Raw genomic sequence first — 14,695 nt, 5'->3', positions numbered from 1 at the left:
CTTGGCTATTGTGAATAGTGCCGCAATAAACATGGATGTGCAGGTGCCTCTGGAGTAACAGTCTTTTGGGTATATCCCCAAGAGTGGTATTGCTGGATCAAATGGTAGATCGATGTCCAGCTTTTTAAGTAGCCTCCAAATTTTTTTCCAGAGTGGTTGTACTAGTTTACATTCCCACCAACAGTGTAAGAGGGTTCCTTTTTCCCCGCATCCTCGCCAACACCTGTTGTTGGTGGTGTTGCTGATGATGGCTATTCTAACGGGTGAGGTGGAATCTTAGTGTGGTTTTAATTTGCATTTCCTTTATTGCTAGAGATGGTGAGCATTTTTTCATGTGTTTTCTGGCCATTTGAATTTCTTCTTTTGAGAAAGTTCTGTTTAGTTCACATGCCCATTTCTTTATTGGTTCATTAGTTTTGGGAGAATTTAGTTTTTTAAGTTCCCTGTATATTCTGGTTATCAGTCCTTTGTCTGATGTATAATTGGCAAATATTTTCTCCCACTCTGTGGGTGTTCTCTTCAGTTTAGAGACCATTTCTTTTGATGAACAGAAGCTTTTTAGTTTTATGAGGTCCCATTTATCTATGCTATCTCTTAGTTGCTGTGCTGCTGGGGTTTCATTGAGAAAGTTCTTACCTATACCTACTAACTCCAGAGTATTTCCTACTCTTTCTTGTATCAACTTAAGAGTTTGGGGTCTCATATTAAGATCCTTGATCCATTTTGAGTTAATCTTGGTATAGGGTGATATACATGGATCTAGTTTCAGTTTTTTGCAGACTGCTAACCAGTTTTCCCAGCAGTTTTTATTGAAGAGGCTGCTATTTCTCCATCGTATATTTTTAGCTCCTTTGTCAAAGATAAGTTGCTCATAGTTGTGTGGCTTCATATCTGGATCCTCTATTCTGTTCCACTGGTCTTCATGTCTGTTTTTGTGCCAGTACCATCTTGTTGCTCTTTCCATCAATGGTTTAAACCTTAGCTCCTTTTGAAATTAAAATTTGATCATTAATGTTTGGATTTTGAAGTTCCTTTTAAGGCCAGGGACTTTATTTAGTATCTCAGAGTCTGTTTTGTTTTACTGGTAAAAATAATCATTGGCATCTTTAGTTTATTTAAATATTCTATAGGTTTGAAATGTTGATAATAAATTGTTGCCTTTTATTGAGTACTTAATTTTCTTCCATTTCAAACATGTATACATTTTAAACATTTTCATTTAATACTCTAGTAAACTGTGAGGTAGGTTGTATTATTCTCGTTTTATAGTTGAAGAAATTTAGGCATATAAGGGTAAATAGTTTTCCTAGAATCACATGGCTAGTCAGTGAAAGGGCTAGAATTTGAACTCATATCTGTCTTGATTCTAACGCATACGTTCTCTTTTGAAATGGAACACTGCTTATTTTATTCCCTTGCCTGTTACTGTAGTTTTAAAAGCTGTTACTCTTTTTTTTTTTTTTTAAAGATTTTTCCCCATGGAAGGTGTTACAATTTGCTTTATGCATCAATTGATGTTTGGAAGTGTAACTAGAGAGGTGCTTCTATGTTAGCAGTACTAATATTTTAAATATGAGAAACAATTGAAGAAATACTTAAAAGCTTTGATTGCTTTTTCATTTATCTAAAATTATGCAGGTATATTAAAAGTATAATTAATACCTTTTATCTGCTAGTGAATATGCTAAAGACTTGTTGGGTTTCTTTTTTTTTTTTTTAAACATTGTAAATCATGAGTTTAGTTTAAAAATACGTAAGTTTTGAAAATACATGCTATATAATATCAAAACTATCTGGCAATGACTTTCCAGTTCTGCCAACATTTCCATAATGCATTCCTGTTAGCAATACTGTTGTATACTGTGGGAGGCAGAGGGTGCTCTGAAACAGTTAAAGTTAGTGAACAGGGGCCACACCTCAACATAAGTTGTGTTACAATTAGAAATTAGTCACAGAAAGCTAAGTCTACCACAGACATCTTCACATTTACACTATCTCATTTCTTCTGCATCCCATCTCCTAATAACCCTTCATCCTACACAGCAATTCCTTTTCTCCCATGTGTCCCACTGGTACAACACAAGATTGTGTGTCAGTAAACTATCTTCATTTGTGGAGAAAACTCAAAATGTGATCAAATAATAAAAGCTCACCAGATTTAAAATTTAGTGCTCTAAAAATGTAAGTAACTTCTTGTCAGTTGCCCAAAAGCATTCTTTGTTTCTTTTCCAAGATGATGATGACTCTTCATATATTTCCTTTTTCCATATGGGCACCTTGGCTTTTAAAGTATCTGTGGCATAGCTCACAGCTTCAAGGGATGCAGCCCTGTGGGCTGAGGACACAGCAATAATTATGCTTGCTTCTGACACTGGAACCAAGCCAAGTCGATGGAACACTGCTATGTGTTTAACTGGCCATTTCTGCCTAATATCACTATAAATTTTTCTGATTTTATTTTCTGCCACTGGTAGGTATGCTTCATATTCTAAACTAATGACCTTTTTTGCCTTCAAAGTTATTTCTTGTAGTCCCTACAAGTAGGGATATTGCACCACAAAGGGGAGAAATCACCAACTGTGAGACTTCATCTACTGAAAGATTCTCAGCAATGAATTTTATTATGTCTTTGGGTTTCTCTTCAACTTCATCCATATCATTCCTAGATGGCTTAAGAGTTCTACCCTCCACTAATGGGGGGATAATGGCAATTTCCTCTCCTGGTTGAAGCAGGAGGAGTTGATCTCCAGGTTTGACATATTCTTGACGAACAGCAAATATCACTTGATTTCTAACATCAGCCAATCTGCGATGTCGAGCTTCTATTTCGTTCCACAGCTGCAATGCTTTTATTTCTTGTGACACAGAGATAGTCTCTGATCGAACTCCTGCTATTTCAGCACTTGTTGCAAAATACAATACTTTAATTTGGCATCGCGGAACCATCCCTAGAGCACCCCAGAGTTGGATCAGAACTGCACTGGATGCGCAGCCCAGAGAGTAGGCCCCTGAGGATGGCGCTTCTTCTTAATCCCCGTCCCCGTCTTTTTGGGTTTCTATTTATTTTTTGGTGGTAGTGGGGTTTGAACTTGGGGCTTTGCACTTGCTAGGCAGGCACTCTACCACTTGAGCCATCTCCCTTTTTGCTTTAGTTAGTTTTGGAATAAAGACTCCCATTTATGTCCAGGCTGGCCTGGACTGATCCTATTTACTCCTGCATAGCTGGGACACTGGGATGACAGGTGTGCACTACAACACCTTACTTTTTATTAGTTGAGGTGTGATGTCCCCAACTTTTTCGCCTTGCTGGCTTTGAACCGAATCTTCCCAATTTCTGCCTCTCTAGTAACTAGAATTACAGGTGTGAGCCACTGTGCTTTGCCAGGTTTCTGTAGTCTTTTTAAACCAGAATGGGCAACAGATAGCTTAAACCCTGTGATAAGTATGTTGTCTTAGAAAAATAATTTTTAAATACTTATACTTTGAAACTTTCTTGGGACATACCTGAAATATAGATAGCCTCCTAAGATTCTGCTTTGAGGTTTCATGAAGACTCAATATGTACTGTGACTGTACAGGAGACATTTCAGTTTCATGGTATTATCAGTTGTATTCAGTAAAATTGGCTATTTATAAATTTAATTAAAAGTTTCTAGGAAGTTAAAGTAGTTTGTATAGACATCATGACTCAAAGGATTTAGTGTATGTTTATACTATTTATTTGAGGAAGGGATAGTTATGACCTGAACTGAAATAAAGTGATGCCCATAGTTATAAGGACCTAAGCATAGTATTTTAAAGAAATACTGGAAATTTTTCAACATGAAGTTTTTAAGTGTATCTAGCTAAAAGTCACTAAAGCTAGCTCATTTCTTACACTGTATTGTAATGAATTAATTTTTTGTTTCTCTGTGTGATTTTTAGCTTAGTTTACTGGATTGTCCAATAACTGGGATTAGCCGGCCTATATCTTTGGAAGCAACAGTTCTTTGTCCAACAGTACAGTTTTCCTTTCACTTTTCTCTTCCAGTCTTTGGGAATCACACTTCTAAGGTTAAACATTCCTTATGGGATAACATGATGCAGTAGGAGGTATCCAGAATTTCAAGTTAGAAGATAGGAGTTTAAATACCAAGTGTATTACAACTAACTATATGATTCTGGACCAGTCAATTACCCTTTCTCAGCCTCAGTATCCTTATATAAAGGAAAGGGATAAAAAATTCATACATCATAAGGCTTAATACTGTTATAAGTGATACTAATAGATGAATGTCAATTTAATGTACTACTGAACTTTATACAGGTTTTTACAATTTTGCAAACTACTTTTCCAAGTGGTCTTAACATTAACATGGTTGCTGAGTTCTAAGAGGGTGTGTGTGTGTGTGTGAGTGTGAGTGTGTGTGAGAGAGAGAGGGAGAGAGAGAGCCAAAAGGAAGCTATATTTTTTTTATGATCCTGTATCAGAAGTCATTTTTAGTATCATTTCTGATATTTCTGCTGTACTGTGTTAGTTGAAACCATCAAAGTTCTCTCCTACTGTCAAGAGAGAACATGACTTCTCTCAGTTGGAGGAGGTCTATGACACTGTAAAAGAAAACATATGAGATGGTTTAAGTATTTGGGGTGGCCATATAGTATACTATAGTATAGTATACTATAACTCCTAAGGAAAGTTGTTTGAAGGTGGTGTTCTAAGAAAGCATTTCCTTTCTTGATGAAAGGGAAGTGATTTTCCTGGCAAGATCCTTTGTTTCATATAATTCCTTTCTATCTTTTTTTTTTTGACAGATAACTTTTGAATTTAATAGATTGCAATAACCTGTATAAACACTAATTTAAAACGTCTTCACTAAACACCTCAGATAACAGCTTCCCATCTTTTTACCAAGAGCACCTCTATTATTAAAGACTGCCCAAAATGGAATCAGCTTATTTAGGCTTTTAAACAAAGAAATCTAAAGCTGCCAATCATCGCTTCTAATTAGCATGAGACAATCAGGTTAAAACCCTGTAATGTAAGTAAATACAACTTTTAAAAGCTTTGTTTAACTTATACATTATAACTGAGGGGATTTGTTGGCCTCAGGCTGGTAATCAGGTCTACATGTCAAATATAAATATACAAGTACACAAAAATGAACAATGTAACATATAAAAAATGATAAATAATATGTAATTCTGGATATTCAAGGAGAACAGCACCTAATTCCCATGAGCATACAATGCAGTGAGGATACAGACACAGACATAAATCACTGACCCACAAGGGAGAACTAAAAAAGGCTGGAGGAAGAGTCCTGTGCCTTAGAGATAATGACAGAAAGGACATCTGCAGGCTTTGCAGACCTAGTAGCATCCAGGCCAGTGAATGTCATTGTGTGTGCAGAACGTGCTTCAAGGCTGGAGGGAACATGGGCCAAGACAATGAGCCACAAACTTATCCAACAGCGGAGTATTTGTTTTGGGTAAATGGATTTAATATAGGAGGAGACTATATAAAATGGAGAAAGGAGAAGTTCATCTAAAAGGGCAAACACCTTTCCCACACAGAGGCTCCATATGCTTTTTGCAGAAGTTAAGTGGCTGAGGACCACTCTGCAGGTTGCCCCAACCCTGAGGCTCTTGGAATCAAACCCATGGGCAAGAACCTTCCTAAGGAAACTGTTTCTGTACAAAAAAAGTAAAGCATCACAAGCAAACAAAACTCAAAACTAAGAGACAATCAAAGTAAACTATCTTTAACCCCTTGTACTTTGCCAGTACACTAATTGTCCCACTACTGAGGCAGTGTTGGCTCATTCCTTACACCAACTTACTACATCATGCTAATACATTCCCCCTCAAAATGAGTAATGATGCAAAATATAAACTTGCCCCAAATAAAAACCAGCATCAACCTAAGGATCCTAGCATATCTTAACTCTTTTCTCTTCCATTTACAAATTATCTGTACTCTGTATTGCTTTAGAAGCATTACATTGCTGCATTAGATTTCTCTTCTTGAGGTAGTTCAAAGTCTTGAAGCACAGCAACTTTTAAGTATTTTTCTATGCTACCATGGATGAGTAGTTATAATAAAAACTCTTTTCCCCCTGATTCTGAGACTACTTTAATTTTTCCCTTAGATCATAAGCTAATATAACGATTGGAAACAAAAAAATGAAGTCATATAAAAATAAATTTAAAATCAAGCAAAAACAAAACCAACAAAAAAATTAAAACAAAGAATCACACTAACAGTCTAAATTCTGTCGAAGACAAAACACTTACTTGGCTTATCAAACCTATAGACTTTTTATAAAGTCAGTGCTTGGGAGGCTGAGGCAAGAGGATCCAGAGTTCAAAGCCAGCCTGGGCTGCATAGCAAAACGCTGTCTCACAAAAAAGCACAAGAAATTAATAGCTCATAAAACCGGGGAAAATTCTAGGTTGCAACAAAAAACTAACATCATCTCATTCACCAGCAAAATGCCCTGTAATAATGCTATTTCAGAAATGATAGTTACTGAGTTTTTGTCTATAGCTTTTGGTTTCTACTTTAATTATAAATTGCATAGAGGAGATTGTAAAATGAGTTGTATTTTAAAAACAATTTAGGAAACTAAATTACTGCTGTTCTGCTTTGCACGTTGTCATTGCTCATTTTGCTATTCTTATGTTCATTGTTGATAACCCTTAATTTTTTTCATTTCATTAGATTTGTGTCATGCCATTTTTTTGCAGTGATTTGGATTAGATACTAAGTGAGTTTAGTTTGAAAAGCATAGAACCACATCTAAAGATAGCCTGGTATAATAATTTATATTATTCATCATTCTGACTTTGAAATAAGAATACTCCCTTTACAACGTCATTACTGAATCAAAGATAGACTCTATGAAATAGTGAGCCTGACATGTAAAGGACTCATATTACTTTAGCTTTTATTTGTTGGTACTGGGGTTTGAACTTAGCCTTGCGCTTGCAAGGCAGGTACTACCCAGCTTGAGCCATACCTTCAGCTCTCTTTTTGTCTTAATAGGTTTTTTTTTATTCATTTATTCACATGTTCATTACCTTGTTTGGGTCATTTCTCCCTCCGTCCTCCTCCCCCCTCTCTCCCCCCTCCTTCCTTCACTTCCAGGCAGAACCTGTTCTGCCCTTATCTCTAATTTTGTTGAAGAAAAGACATAAGCATAATAAGGAAGACAAAGCGTGTTTGCTAGTTGAGTTAAGGATAGCTATACAGAAAGATTCCTAGCATTGCTTTCATGTACAAATGTGTTACAACTCATGTTGATTCATCTCTAACTTTTTTTTTTTTAATCTCATCTGCTAGTGAATTATGGCTGAGATGTTACCTCTACTTTCTGTTTGCTAGCAGGGGGCTTTTTATAGAAAACATTGCATTTCCTGAATCTACCTGTGCATATCATATAGAAATAGGGGGCAAATTTCTTATTCTAATAGAAACAGCATTTATTGGATCATAAAACGGACTTTAAAAACTTCTCATCACACTTGGATATATAGGTTTTAAAAAAATAGTTATTTTTAGAGGAAACCTAGAATTATATAGTCCTTACTAGTTGTGACAAAAAAGACTGTAATGTTATTTTTGGCAAGTCAGGAGATATGAGCTTAGCTGTGTTGGTTGAAAGTCAGCTTTGAGAATTTACCTCCATTAGAACTTCCCCTTTCCACTTTCTCCCCAGTTAGAGTTTTCCTATTTCAGCTAGATAGCTAGATAGAGTTTAATACTGTACCTTTATTCCAATACCATTAATCTCTAGAGAGTGTCTCTTGCAAACTGCTGTTCCGTTGACTAAATGTGCATTTTAGTTACATGAATGGAGAAAAGAGTTTCATCCCCTGCTACATCTATGTTCATTAAGGCTAAAGAGAGCATGAAAAAATTAAATCCGCCAGCAAGCAGTCTTGGAATTTTGAGTTTTTTTCTTCTTTTCCTCTTTACACAGTTAGATGCTACATTATAAAATTGCAAAACACATTTTAAAATTATAATTTTATTTGCCCAACCTTGTAGAGGCCTTAATGAGCATGAGATAGGATAAGTTGGAGATTTATTTCACAAATTAGACTACTATTCTGTAATTAATTGATGAAAAGCTGTTATCTATATGTGACTCAGTGAGAACTGTCAAAAGTCTGTATTCATTTAGAAAGGCCTTAGGTCTAAAGATAGTACTTTTAAAGAAAGTCCAACTCTGCTGATTAATTTCATTTTTGTTATTCTTTTAGTTTTTACTAAACGCTAGGCATTCTGCTATGAAAATTTTTCTCAAATTCCCACTTTAGATATGAAAAAATTGAGGCCAGAGAGAATGAGTAACATGCAGAAAATCGTATGATTAGGACCCCAGGACTGTGGTCCCCAGTGCTCAGTCAGGTCCTTAAATGGGTTAAATTCTATTCAGTGGGAGACTGACATGTTAAAAGCCCAATAATACATGTAAAATGAAGAAAAAACAAAATGGGTTAAAATTTTAAAATAAAGTATTATTTAGTAGAACACAGAGGAAGAAGGGACTAATTTGGACCAGGAGAAAAAGGGAAAAAAATATTTATTCTCTACTACTTCTCTATTGGTTAAATGTTTCTTCCTGACTTTTCTCATTCTTTTCATAGTGTCACCAGTTTTTCAGTAATCAAGACTTAAAATCTTTGATGTTTTAGTTCTCTTCACATTCTTACATTTTATCAGTCTACAAACCCTTGTTAGTTCTTACTCAATAGGCTTTAGCTAACCATCCCCTAATTCATTCCCGCTGTTGTTACCTTAATCTTATCCATCACTGTACCATTTAGGCCAGTGATTATTAACCTTTATTTGACCTAAGAATCATCAAATGGTGCTTTGTAAAAGTACCAAGAGATTTTGATTCATTAGTTTGAGGTTACAGGTGATTCTGATGTGCATCAATGTTGAGAACCACCTATTTAGGGCAGTGATCTTCAGATGTGATCTGGCACCTCTGGAGTGTCTCTAGGACTTTATTAGGGGATCTTCAAAGTCAAAACTATTTTCACAGTTACACAGATATGTCATTTAGCTTTTTCACTGTGTGGATGTTGTGTTGAGGTTGAGGAACAATGACAGGTAAAACTCATAGTGCCTTAGCACAAATTAAGGCAGCGTACTAAACTAAATTAGTAGACTGTGCCTTGTTCACCACCACTACACACTTGTGAAAAAAATCCAGTTTTGCTTAAGAATGTCCTTAATGAATCAATTTAGTTATTAATTTCAATGTTTTATTAATTTGCATGTTTATTAATATTTATTCGACAATGTGGAAAATACTCCTAAGGCAGTTCTACACACTAAAGTATGTTTGTCTCAGAGAGCAAAACTTTTGTAGTTTTAATTATGAGTTAAACTAACTGCACTTTTCATAGAATACCATTTTCATTCAAAAACATGGCTGACAGATACACTGTATTATTCACTTTGATATTTAGCAAAATTTTTCCAACAGATGAACAAACAGAATATTGTTACTGGTAATGATAAAAATTAAACTTTGAAGCAAAAACAAAAATTCAAAAACAATACTAACAATTTTCTGATGAGGTTGATAATTTTTGAAATAAATGAACGTTACAAAGATCCACATTACCAACATTTTCTGCATGACCAGTGGTATTATAGAAAGACCTTCAAAATGCAAGGTAGAACAATACATTTTTATATAGCAAAGCATGAAAAGTTCACTGATATAATTTCAGAGTTTGTAGAGCAAACTTTAAAAAATGACTTATTGAATTTTTGTCTGTTTTCAAAGAAGCGTATCTGCAATTACATGAAAAAGCCATTAAAATACTTCTGTTTCCAGCCATGTATATATGTAAGGCCAGATTATTTTCAGCTACGTCAGCCTAAGCAAGACAGGGTGACACATCGCAGATGTAGAAAGGAGAATATAACTGTCTTCTATTGTGGTTCCCAGACATATAAAACAATGTCACTCTTTTCATTCTTTTGAAATGGAGTTCTTTTTCATTAAGTATGTTAATGTGCAATGAGGTTATTGTTATCTTAAATTATAAATAAGTATATACACACTTAATTAGTTTTAATTTCTGGTATGGTAAATACCATTATATAGCCCACACATATAAAAGCTCTTTGGGAACCTCAATAAATTTTAAGAGTGTAAAGCGATATGTATTAAATTGAGAAAATTTTAGTGGTTCTTTATCAAATAAAGTTTAACCTCTAAATTTGCATTCAAAGCCATCTATAATCTGGCCCTAATGTACTTTCCAACCTATGTATTCTGTTGCTTTAAGATATACTCTGTGGAATATTCATTTGAGTGTGCAGCCAATAACACATTTATTCATTCATGTATTCATTCTACAGACAGAAATACCTGTCTTCATTGAGCTTTTATTCTAATACCATGTTGTCCCATATGGTAAACTCTAGCCACAGGTGGCTATTCACTTTAAATTAAATAAACATAAAGTAAAATTAAAAATTTTATTTTCAATTGCTACATTTCAAGCATTCAAAGTCACATGTGACTAATGGTTATTGTATTAGACAGCAACAGATAGCGAACATGACCACATTGTAGAAAGTTCTTCTTGATAGTGCTACTTTTGCAAATAGTCTAATCTGATTGCCTCTCTGCCAAATCACCTTGCACTTTTTTCCCTCCTCATCACTCCTAATATGCCTCTCCCTGCATTGGATCTCTGTACTACACTCCAGTTCCCTCTTCCAGTTTCCTGGAATGTATACCATCTTGTTGCTTATCAAATACTAAATATTAATTCAAATACTAAATTACTCTAGCTAAGTAAAATTCTTATTTCTAGTTTTATAACACTAGTTTTGTCCTGTGATTTGTTTGTCCTGAACTGTTTCTGACCCCTGGCATATATGAGAGATAGTTATGGGTCTCTCCTACAAGCTCATTAAAGGCCTTGCTTAACCGACTGGCACATTCTAACCATCATATTATAAACAGAAAAAGAAGCAAAACAAAATCAGGGACAGATGGAATAGTTGTTTAATGCATATATTCATTTTACAGTCTTTATTTATACTAAAAAGTCCTCCCAGGCACCTCTGCAAGATGGTTACTATGTCTCAGGAATAAGAATCCTGGGGTTGGTGGAGTGGCTCAAGTGATAGAGCACTTGCCTAGCAAGCGTGAGGCCCTGAGTTCAAACTCCAGTACCACCAAAAAGAAAACAAACAAAAGAATCATATTTCTGTAGATTTTTTTTCTTCAGTCCCAGAATTCTTCTTGGATATCCTATGAACATTTTAGATTCACCATGTCTAAAACTGAACTTCAAGAGGCATGGTTGGCTTCTTTTGGCCAATGATAAGGAAATTTAAGTTTGAAAGAAAAAAAGGTGTGTGTGGAGGCACAATTGATTGAAAATACCTCACTGGGAACCATTGAAGAGATTGGCACTAAATCCTTAGTTTGAAAATTGACAATTTAAAGGAATGAATTAAGCATTTATCCTATGTATAATATTAACTATATAACTATAGTTCAGCGATCAAGTAGTAAGCCTTTATAGAAAATTTCAGCTAACAAATTTTGAAGGAACAATAGAAGATCATCAGTTTGTAATCCCTATTGATTTAGGCAATAATCTTCAATGGATGAATGTTGAATGAAATGTTAAAAGTGATGAGTGTTCTAGTTCTTCCCTAAGTATGTATAAGGCCCCTTGATGCATTTAAATAGTACAGTGCACCTCAATTTGAGTTTGCTCATGATTAGATACAAGAAATACTTTTTGTCAAGCAAAACCACAAATGTATGTTCTTTTCAGAGTGTTCTATCAGAGGGTACATGATGTTGATTTGTCCTATTATTGGTGTTGCTAAGTTTAATCACTTTGTTTAGGGAGTGCCTGCCTGGTTTTCCATTATAATACTCTGTTTTCCCTTTTGAAATTAATAACTATCAAAAAGTATGTGAAGAAGCTGGTGGCTCACACTTATAATCCTAGCTACTTGGAAGGCTGAGGTCAGGAGGATGGTAGTTTGAGGCCAGCCTGGGCAAATAGTTCATGAGATTCCCATCTTCAAAGTAACTATAATAAAATGGACTGGAGTTGTGGCTCAAGTGGTAGAAAACCAGCTTTGCAAGTGTGAAGACTTGAGTTCAAACCTCATTTACACCAAAAAAAAAAAAAAAAAGTATGTGAAAATACTTTGAGACTATGTAATTATCTTGTAACTTCTCAAATTTTCAATCTGTTTTAGCATTTGTTGATGCTTCTTACTTGGATCACTTTAAGGTTGAGTAATCCCTAATTTGAAAATCTGAAATCCAAAATTCAAACCTCTCTTGAACATTGTTGCTTTTTTGTTGCTGTGACAAAAATACCTGAGGAAAAAAACTTACAGGAGGAAAAATTTATTTTGGTTTATGATTTCTGAAGTTGTAGTCCATGGTCAGCTGGCTCCATTCTTTCTGGGCCTGTGGTGAGACAGAACTTCACAGGGCATAGTGTAGCCAAACTGATCAACTCAGGAAGGAGAGAGAGAAAGATGAAGGGGCTAGGACAAGGTATAGCTCCCAAGAACATCCCCTGCCCCCGATCTGTTTACTCCAACTAGACCCCACCTCCAAAGGTCTCCACAGTATCCCAATAATGCCATCAAACTATGACTCCATCAATGGATTAATCTATGGATTATGTCAGAGACTTTTGTGACCCACTCACCTCTCAATGACTGGATCACCAGATAGGGACTAAAACTTCATCACATGAGCCTTTTTTGGAGGGGAACTTTATACCCAAATCATAATAAGCATCCATGACACCACAAGTGGAAAATTTCACACCTGCTCTCATATGATGGGTCACAGTCAAAGTGTAGGTACACTATTTTTAGAAATATTATATAATTTACCTCAGGCTGAGTTTATATGTAAATATAAAAAACAAATGAATTTTATATTTAGATTTGGGTCTCATCCCCAAGTTTTCTCCTTAGGTATATGTAGATATTCTAAAATCCAAAAAGTTCTGAAATCTGAAACATTTTAGATAAGGGATACTCAACTTCTGTTACTATGATGTTTGTCTAATGGTGATTTTCTTTTCCTCTCCTTTACTTCCCTCCTTCTGTCCCTCCCACTCCCTTTTCTTCCTTCCTTCCTTTCCATGTAGCCTGGGCTGGTCTTGAACTCACTATGTGACTCAGTTTGGCTTTGAACTTGTGTTCCTCTGGCCTCAGCCAGGGTCTTGTGCTTGATAGGCATGCACTTTGCCACTTGAGGCACACTTTTAGCCATGTTTGTTTTTAGGTAACTTTTTAAATAGGGTCTCACACTTTTTCCAAGGGCCAGACTCAGATTGTGATCCTTCTAACTATGGCTTCCCATGTGGCTGGCATCATAGGTGCGCTTATTGATTGAGATGCTCTCTCCCATCCCTGACTGGCCTCAGACTGTGATTCTTCTGATCTCTTCCTCCTGACTAGCTGAGATTACAGATGCTAACCACTGTGCTTGACCTCATTTGTTTTGATGCTAAAATTGTCCCAGATTTGGCCATTGAGAACCTGTTCAAGCTGGCTTCCATGTCCTTTTGGGATTTGTTATCATTCTTTGAGTGCTTTCTTACTTTCTGACATAAAATAATGTTTTCTGTTCATTTTGTAGTTTGCTAGCTGTAGTCCTGGAATCAGTCCTTGTTGTCTTTAGGAAACAATAATAACTAGAAGCCAAAATCTGGGCACTTGGTGTGCTCATTGATTCTAGGTCCTGGTGGTAGACAGGAATGGGAAAAATAGTGTTTGTGTGTGTCTACTTCTACATATCTATCTATCTATATCTTTACCAATTTCTATTTATAGCTATATAATCATGACTTCATACTGGTATATCCAAAATTCAAATCCAGTACTACAGGGTTCATTCTGTTCTTCCCTCTTACCATGCTTGTAACTCCCTTCTCTAGTGGTAAGAAACCCTGCTCCCATTGTTCATAGTATATTTACTTATTTATTCTATTGTAGAACATACAGACAGTAGTTTGAGAATTGTTAACTTATTCCAGTTGGGAGAAACCCTAAAAGTTTACAATTTGTTTAGAAGTTTTAAAAAATCTTTGATCCAAAGGAATATAGTTCAAAGACTGGGTTCAAAAGCTACTTGGCTTGCATCTCCCCTGTGTGATTATGTTATGTGTTTGAAATATAGTTCTGTTAGTACATCTTTAGTATTTTCTTCCCACACTGGTTAATTTTATTTATGAATTTATTTTTAATATAACTCAAAACTCAGAATTTTACTAAATATCCCCCTCTTCAAAGTTCCTTCTACATTATTTCCACCTGCTCCTCATTCCATCCTCTTGTGCTTACTTCCATACGTAAGTGTCTGATTGATCCTTTCTGTGCTTTTTGCTCAAATACAGATATGTACATTTTATTTCCTCTTATTTCTTATAAAGGCAGCTTACTATAGATGCTCTTTTAAAATTTTTCTTGAGATATAATTCATATTCTATACTATTCTACTCTTTGCATCCATTACCACTATCAAATCCTAGAATGTTTCTATTACTCCAGAACAGAATCATCCCTCCATTATAGTCATTCTCCATTCCCCACCTCCTCCCTGTAAATCACTTATCTGTCTATGGATTTGCCTTTTCTGGATATTTCATCTAAATGGAATAATCTAATATGTAGTTTTTT

General features: G+C 35.4%; 1 protein-coding gene and 1 pseudogene across 12 annotated transcripts in view; one reads left to right on the top strand and one right to left on the bottom strand.

Moving 5' to 3' along the window:
• Positions 1–14,695, top strand: part of Rad51b (RAD51 paralog B) — a 574,154-nt gene that overhangs the window by 70,647 nt on the left and 488,812 nt on the right. The gene's annotated exons all lie outside the window — the stretch shown is intronic.
• On the bottom strand, positions 1,720–2,981 carry LOC109675539 (molybdopterin synthase catalytic subunit pseudogene; annotated as a pseudogene).

The sequence above is a fragment of the Castor canadensis genome, chromosome 3 (genome assembly GCF_047511655.1).
Source record: "Castor canadensis chromosome 3, mCasCan1.hap1v2, whole genome shotgun sequence".
In the NCBI taxonomy this organism is placed as follows: Eukaryota; Metazoa; Chordata; class Mammalia; order Rodentia; family Castoridae; genus Castor; species Castor canadensis.
The sequence above is the reverse complement of the archived record's forward strand: the minus strand, read 5'-3'. Positions and strand labels throughout refer to the sequence as shown.